This window comes from Lotus japonicus, chromosome 4 (genome assembly GCF_012489685.1).
Source record: "Lotus japonicus ecotype B-129 chromosome 4, LjGifu_v1.2".
NCBI classification, from domain to species: Eukaryota; Viridiplantae; Streptophyta; class Magnoliopsida; order Fabales; family Fabaceae; genus Lotus; species Lotus japonicus.
In genome coordinates this window covers 68,618,576-68,627,128 of record NC_080044.1, presented here as the reverse complement: position 1 = coordinate 68,627,128, position 8,553 = coordinate 68,618,576, and the positions used below count along the sequence as shown (strand labels likewise).

The window sequence follows — 8,553 nt, the reverse complement described above, 5'->3', positions numbered from 1 at the left end:
GTCTGAGACATTCTCTTGTGAGAAAGATGATTAAAGATGGAATTATCTCACTGACTTATATACGAACAAGCTATAATCTAGCAGATCCTTTTACTAAGCCACTGGCCAGAGATTTAGTAAAGAATACCTCGAGAGGTATGGGATTAAAACTCCTTGAGTAAGAGTTCCAACAACGGTAGCAACCCAATCTGAAGTTAAGGAAACCTTAACCTAAGATTCAATGGGTAACAACAAATCTTTAATTTGGATGACAATGCAACATTAAGCAACAATGTTGACTATTAGATATTGAGGGTTGAGTATCAATATACTCTTAATGAACTTCATGATCGAAATATGTGGTTTTGCGAAAATCACATACGATATGAACTTCACCTATATGAATTTCGAGATGGTGCCGTCTCAAATGAGAGTTGGAGTTTCTCTCATAAAAATTCACGAAAACAGGAAAGCACATGGCCATAAAAAGTGCTAGGCGAGGAAAATGTAGGTGAAGGATCACAAACGAGTGTGTGTATTTTTATGCCGGTATGATCATTAGGAATATAGGTTCAAAGCACAGCTACCTAATATTCTGATTATACTCTGCACAATATTTACTAAGGTTTAGTTCAAATCGAAAGATACTAAACTGTATTAACACTCAGGTGTTTCTATTTCTGGAATAGGCATTGTCATTTATGTAACAAGTGGGGGATTGTTGTAATAATTACTCAAGGAGTAATAATTACATAGTGTTCCAAAATGACAAATGTGTTGCATTGAATGGATTTGAATGAAGTCCCACATAGAAAGTGGAGCAACTTTTCAAAGCATTTATATATCATTAAATGCCAACCATTCAACAAAGAGACAAAGAGAGGATATAGTGCCACATGTGCATGGTTTGGTGGTCCCAAACTTTTATGTCACATGTTCCACTCACACCACCCCTCGCCGGTGTCGCCACCGGCGTGGGCGTAGAGGCGCTAGTGGCGGCTTGTAGACGGCACGTCACTTGAGCACGATGCATCGACGGCGATGGCAACGTAGTTGCCGTAACGTCTGTTTGTTTTGCTCGTTTTTGAATTTGAATTTTGCAACTGTTGGTAACAGACACATCTGTTGGTAACAGACACAATTCATGAAGGGTTGCAACCTTATAAATTGTTCTGTTTTGGCCTATAAATATAGTGCATGTTCAGAATTTAAGACACACAATCATATCCTCTGTTTTCCAGAAAACCACTTCCCTTCATTTCGAGTTTTCATTAGTCTTGTGCAAACTCGAAGCAATGCTGATTATCCTCGGTATTCTTGCATCCAAACTCTAAGACGAATTCAGAGAGTGCTTGAAATACTTTAAGGAAAGTGATTTCATCACGATCAAGCCTATTCATTTTTAGAACAGCTTGGCCATAAGCCGAATGGCCTTGCCCTCTCGGGGCTATAGTGAAAGGACATGAAAGAGAGTTTGAGAATTTTATCAATTTGGAAATGTCGGTAATGGACGTTGGGGTGAAAACTGCAGAGGAGTTTCTGTGAAATATAAGACCATAATCAGAAGAGACTTGTGAAAGGGTTGCAGGGTCACGGCTGAACTTGTTGGCTATGTCTTTGGGTGGCGACCATGGGTATGGTGATAGTGCAGCATGTGTGAGCACTATGATGTTTAGCCATAGTAGAATCAAAACTTTCGGCCTTGCTATTTTTAGGAGAGAAAAGGGGTTAATTTGGTAACCCAACATTGCCTTTTGAGTTAGTAGTAATCAGTAATGACTTATCAACTCTGAATATCTAGTTCTGTATATATAGGAACACTTGTTACAGTTGGAAGGAGAATCAACGACGCAATCTTTTTTTATTTCTCGAAATCAGAAGTTAATATAATGGGCCTAAAATCAATTGAGAAATTTTATTGTGTGATGGTGTTGTACTAATTAGCTGTCCTCTAAAAATTAAATATAGAAAAATTAGCCGGAAAGAGACCCTTTAATTTTGTTTCACTTGCTTAGTTAACATATCTTCTCGGGAAGCATAAAATTAGAGTTAGTCCTCGGATCCAAAGGTTTTGATTGCACGTAGTATTTGTTGACAAAGTGATTGAGGTTATAATTTTCAGATCCTGGTAATGGTTCAAATGCAAAGTGATTGAGGTTATAATTTTCAGATCCTGGTAATGGTTCAAATGCAAGAAAAAGGACTTCATTTGCTCCTTATATGAATGGTTTTTGAATCCAAAGCTTTGTTTGGGGATGGGAAACTCCTGGTGCCAGTAGTGGCGAAAGGTAGAGTTCGTTTAGATGGTTCTCTGTTGCTGATTTCGATGCTTGTTGGAAGCCCCTGAATCGGTGATAGGTCTGGCCCTGCTCTCCGTGGCCTTGGGACCTTTGGCTTCATGTATTGTCTAGCTGGGGCTGGTTGCTGATGCGCACCCTGTGGTGTTATTCTGTTTTTGCTGTTTTTATCCATATATGTGTTGAGTTGCTCTCTGGCGTTCTCTTCTTTGAAACTTGTTTCAGTTTATGAATTTGAGCTTTTTCTAATGTACATACATTGTTGGAAATTTGGTTTTTCTCTATTTATGTTGTCAGATATGTATTTGTAGATAGATAGATAGTGGTAACCCAACAATATAAACTGAACTACAAACTACTTCAACATTGGTAACCCAACAAAACAGAACATAACAATACTTAGTGGGCCGAGAAAATAGCAGAGGATTAACTGGTGGAGAGTGCTTTGGGTAGGAGTGTGTAAAAGGATATGTGTCTGGCTAGGCTGAGAAGCTTGGTACAGATCTAGGTGGGTTCACAAGTAATCTCAGTAGTTCAAGTTGGGGGAGAGCTTGTTGGTTTTGGAGCATGGGTTGGTGGTGGTTTTGGCTGTGCTTATAGAGAAGAAACTGGTGATAGGATGAGTTGGGTTCATGGTTTTTGGTTTATTTTTTTATGGGTAGACAACCCCATAAGAATGGTGGTATTTTGGTTTTTTAGTCTCGTGGAGACTAATGCTCTTGTTATTGTGGGTGATATGATGTTGGTTATGATTATGGATGTGATGGTAGCGATTAAGGTGGATAAAATTAGGATATAGGTGTATTGTGGTCTTTTATCCAGAAAAAACAAAAAAAACAGGGGAGGCTTTGATTGGTGTTGAAAGTGGACATGTGGGGTGCCTTTCTACTCCATCATGGTGAAGCTTGGAAAATGGCTCCATTTTGTTGAATAAAATTGTTTTGACTATTGGTCGGTGGGTTGAACTATAACTCTTTCCTGTTCTCAATCTTTTGATTCTTGTTAGTAAATTGCTTTTTGTTTTAACAAAATGTTTTCTATTGTGTTTGGTAACTATAAAACAAAAGAATTTCATTCGAACACGATCATAAATTACACAATGATAAAATATATTTAGAAAAATGATACTTGATATTTGTAATATGTGATGTGATATGATCAAAATGAAAGAAATCTATATCTATATACTATAGAAAAGAAGAACTCTGTGAGACCCACTTAGATGAGTTGGCACTCCTAGGCTCACTCTTATCCACCCTCCCTCATTAGCTGACAAGTGTCAAGCTCTAAATTATTCTGACAAATTTATGGTGAGACAATTTCTCCTTAATTTTGGTTTTGTGGCTCATCATTGACAATCTATTGAATAATCATAAAAAATCTCATTAATTGTTGATTAATTTTTTTTAACTGTCCATTTATGCTGAATCAAAAGTCATCACCCATCATTAACTACTTATGGAATAGTCATTCAAAATACTATTAATTGTTGTTTAATTTTTTTTAAACTCTCCATTAATGCTGTAACAAAAGTCATCACCCATCATTGACTACCTATGGAATAATCATTCAAAATCACATTAATAGATGTTTAATTCATACATAAGGCTTAAAAACAAAAACTTTCTCACTTTTGTTATACGTATTTTGTTTTTTTTTTATGTGATTAAAACTGATTTTGCTAACCTTTCAAAAAGTACGTTTTTGAAATCAAGATTCAAATTTTAAAATTTTGACAACCTATAAATTCAAATTTTGAATATTCTTTTTGGAACAATATTCTCCTTCCTTTTTTCACGTGCAAACAACATAAACCCTAATTGTTTTCATCTATATAAACTCTCTTATGTAATTCTTCTCCTCTATCATTCCATTATTTAACCATCATCTAAGAGCTTTGAAATAACTATTGTTGTGATGACTGGGAAATTGAGAAGCAAATGTTGAAAAAGCAAAAAAAGTTCAGGTATTGCTTCTGATTCAACCAGTTTCTTGTCATATCATAAGGGTATAGTTACATTTCTATGAACATTATGAAATGATCTGCAACGTGTGTGATTTATTGAAATGATTTTGATTGGAGTGATGTTTTTCTACTTTTCCTTCTGTAATTTCATAGGCCTCATCACCATGGGACTTTTATTGCGAATTGGAATTGGGGATGGTTAGCTTATATGAAAGATTCTTCAAGAGTGAATACAACAAGTGAGGTTTTTGCCCTCTTCCTACTTTCTGTTAGATTTTGCTGAATTTTTTTGTTTGTTTTTCCATAGTGGCTTGGTTGAGTTTTGTTCTACAATTAAAAACCAAAGAAGAGATACGAGGAAGGAGAGGTAAGCCTTATGAATTTTTTGATTCACATTTATTTTGAGCAAAGCATATTGAAACATATAACTCAGGAAACATATACATCTTTACATTTTAGGCATGAATCTTCATCTACTGACCTTGCTGCTTGATTTAATGTTTAGCATGTTACAATTTGGTTATACTCTTTTTCTTTTGGTGTTCACAGATTTTGGTTGATGATGACAGTGTTGAACAGTTGCGGCTTACATAATTAGTATTAAGTGATGTAAGTTAAAATAAAATTAAATACTATTATATATGCACATGCTATCACTATAGATAGTTATGTATTGTGAATTTCAATTTTTACTCTTATTTCAGGATAGTTCAGATCCGTTCATGACAACTACTTCTAGATTAAAGGCTGATGCATCTTCTTCCAACTTAGCAAAGATTGTCGTTTTATGTTGTAATTTATTTATTTATTTGTGCACTTTGAGTTATATACTGTTTTGTGTTTAGATTATGGTGTGAATATTATATTTTTTAGGTCATATAGAATTTTTTAGGTCATAATATTATATTTAAGTTAATGGAGTTCTTTTTTTATAAAATGTAAACAAAAATTGAGATTTGAGTTTGAAATTTTAATTGAGTACTAAATAATAGTAATTGGAGCCTAATTTTCAGTCAGATTTTAAAACACTTGATACATTTTTTTTTTTAAAAATAAGCAAATCAATAATAAATATAATGGGTAGATATTAACTTTCTTATGCAAAATCAGATTTAGTTTGTGATCAATATAAATAAGAGAAATCCGTTTATTTAATGAAAAGGAAATGAATAATCAATTTTAAAAAAATCATTTTGATTGGGATACATTTAATTTCAAGGTAAAATAAATTAAAAAATGTCAATTCTGTTTTAGTGAATAAATTTGATTTCTCCTTTAATAATAATTAATGGAGTTTCTTTAACTTTTTTATGTAATAAATATAAAATTTAGAATAATTCCATAGATTACGGTGTGGATATTCAATTTAATATTGAAATTTGAGTTTGAAATTTGAAATTGAAAATTGGTTGTGAATAATAGTACTTGCGTCAAAATTTATGGTGTGATATTAAAAAAAATGTAAATGCTTAATCCTTTAGTTTTAATGAAAAAAGAAAATAAATATTGAATTTAATGAGTGCAGTACATAATCAACTTTCTTAAGCAAAATCAGATTTAGTTAGTTATGAGTATAATTAAGGCAAATCCGTTTTTTAAGTAAAAAGGAAATGAATAATCAATTTAGAAAAAAAAAACATTCTAATTGGGCAACATGAAATTTCGGAGTGGAATGATGAAAAAAAGAGTCAGTTCCGTTTTAATGAGTAGATTTTGATTTTTCCTTTCATAATAATTATCGGGGTTTCTTTTACCTTTTTTAGGAAAAAGGTAAATAATGGAATGATCTCATAGATTAAGGAGCGAATATTTAATTTTATTTAATTAATTTATTATTTTTAAAATTGTAAAAAATAATTTTGCGATTTGAGTTTGAAATTTAAAATGGGTACCAAATAAAAGTAATTTGATCCAATTTTTCACTCGAATTTTAAATTATTTTGCTCAGACACAGAATACGCTTTTCTTTCCACCCTAAATCATTTGTAAATTCATTCATAATAATTAATTAGGTTTCTTTTAATTTTTTAAGAAATAAATATAATTTATAGAATGATCTCATTGATTAATGAGTCAATATTCAATTTAAGTTAATGAATTTCCTTTTTTAAAAATTGTAAAAAAAAAATTGAGATTTGAGTTTAAAATTTAAAATGAGTACTAAATAATAGTAGTTGAGGCCAAATTTTCAGTCAAATTTTAAAACATTTTTCTTAAATGAGTACTATATACTTATGATTAGATTACATGGTAAAAAAGTTCGACGGGGAAAAACATTCTACACAAGAAATAGTTCATGTAAAAACTAATAATTTTTGCTGACTCTTCATTCCCATCCTTCCCTTATGGCTCCTAGCTTTTACCACTATTGCTAACTCTTGGGAACAATTTTTAATCTAATTTAAGTATATTTTTTATAATTTTAAAAATATTTAGGATTAAATGTATATAAAGTTTTTGTCAAATTTTGTAAGTTGTGTAATACTCATTGTGATTTTGTTTGGTTGAATGCTCATTTTTCAATTTTTCATATCTTAATTCAAGGCTTAATAGCTTTTTTGGTCCCTCACTTATCACAATTTTGCACTTTTGGTCCCCAATAAAAAATTAGAACTTTTGGTCCTCCACATTGCTTATTTGTTTGCAAAAATGATCCATATTTAGACGAAAACTGCAAAAGTGTGTAAATATGAGAGACTAATTTTGCTAATTTTTTCCTAAAGGGACCAAAAGTGAAAAATTGTGATAAGTGAGAGACCAAAAGAGCTATTAAGCATAATTCATTAATCGTGCTTAAATAATGAAATCAATATTCGCCGTGCAACGCACGGGATAAAAACGCTAGTATTATAGAAAAGAAGATCATTGTGAGACCCACTTAAATGACATGGCATTCCATGGTTCACTCTCACCAAACCTTCCTCATTAGCTGACAAGTGTCAATCTCTCTTTCATTCTGACCAATTTATTGCAAGCCCATTTTTCTTGGAGTTTGTTATTGAGGCTCATCATTGACAAGTCATTGAATGACCAATATAAATCTCATTAATAACTAACTTTATTTTTATTTCAATGCTTATTTGATATTTAATTACAATATATATTACTCCATTAAATAAAAAATATTAAAAACGTACTTTGGATAACATGTTAATAAAACATTTTGGAATAATGAACTTTGTCTACGTAAATAACTTTTACCATGTTTATTTTTTTGAAAAAAGAATAATTAAGGTTGTTTCAATAGTTAAAAAGGAAAATTTCTTACAGATTTGAATTTTTTATTATGGGATTAAAACTGTTTTTGGTGGCCAAGATTTAAATTCAATTTTTGTTTACAACCTTTCAATTCATGGTCAAGATTTAAATTCAAATTTTTTTAATTCTTTCATTCTGACCAATTTATTGAGAAAAAAATAATTAAGGTTGTTATAAAAGTTAAAATTGGAAATTTTATGAAGATTTGACTTTTTTATTATGTGATTAAAAACGTTTTTGGTGGCCAAGATTCAAATTCAAAATTTTTTATTGAGAAAAGAATAATTAAGGCTGTTACAAAAATAAAAAACGAAAATTTCATCAAGATTTGACTTTTTTATTATGTGATTAATATCTTTTTGGTGGCCACCATTCAAATTCAAATGGTTTTAGCTTTGACAACTTTTCATTTCAAATTTAAAAATATTCTTTCTGGAGCATTATTCTCCTTCCTTATTTCACCTTCATACATCATTAACTCTAATTCTTACTCATCTATATATATATACTATCTTATGTTATTCTTCACCTTCATCATTCCATTCTTTTTCCAGCATCTAATAGCTTAGACATAACATTTGTTCTGATGACTGTCAAAATCGACGATATCATCAATATCAATGCCTCCAAGGAGACTGTACTATTGTTGCAGAAGTGATATTCTATACATTTTTAAATGAATTAATGAGCATTAATTATTTATTATGAGTAGCATCATTCTCTCCATTATCAAATATTTTTCAAACTTATAGATCAATGAAAGCATTAAATAAATTTTAAAATAAATTAGTGCTAGAAGATTCATACCTCTATTTAAATTATTTATAATGGACGTAACTACAATTATGGACGGAAAATTAGAAAATACATTCTAATCATTAATATATTATTACAAAATTTATCACTGCATTAACTCATTACTTACAAAGGTATAAATGCTTTTTAATAAACATAACTAAGGCACTACATAATCCTTCCTAATATTTTTTGTTTACCAACCTAATGTATACTAATACATTGTGCTATCATTCAGATCTTCATATAAAGGATGAC

At 31.0% G+C, this 8,553-nt stretch overlaps 1 long non-coding RNA gene across 1 annotated transcript; it reads left to right on the top strand.

Moving 5' to 3' along the window:
• The first annotated feature begins 4,451 nt into the window (after positions 1–4,451).
• On the top strand, positions 4,452–5,059 carry LOC130710305 (uncharacterized). The gene is made up of 3 exons (XR_009010354.1): positions 4,452–4,609; positions 4,792–4,851; positions 4,947–5,059. It is a non-coding gene; the product is annotated as an uncharacterized LOC130710305 (long non-coding RNA).
• Positions 5,060–8,553: the final 3,494 nt, after the last annotated feature.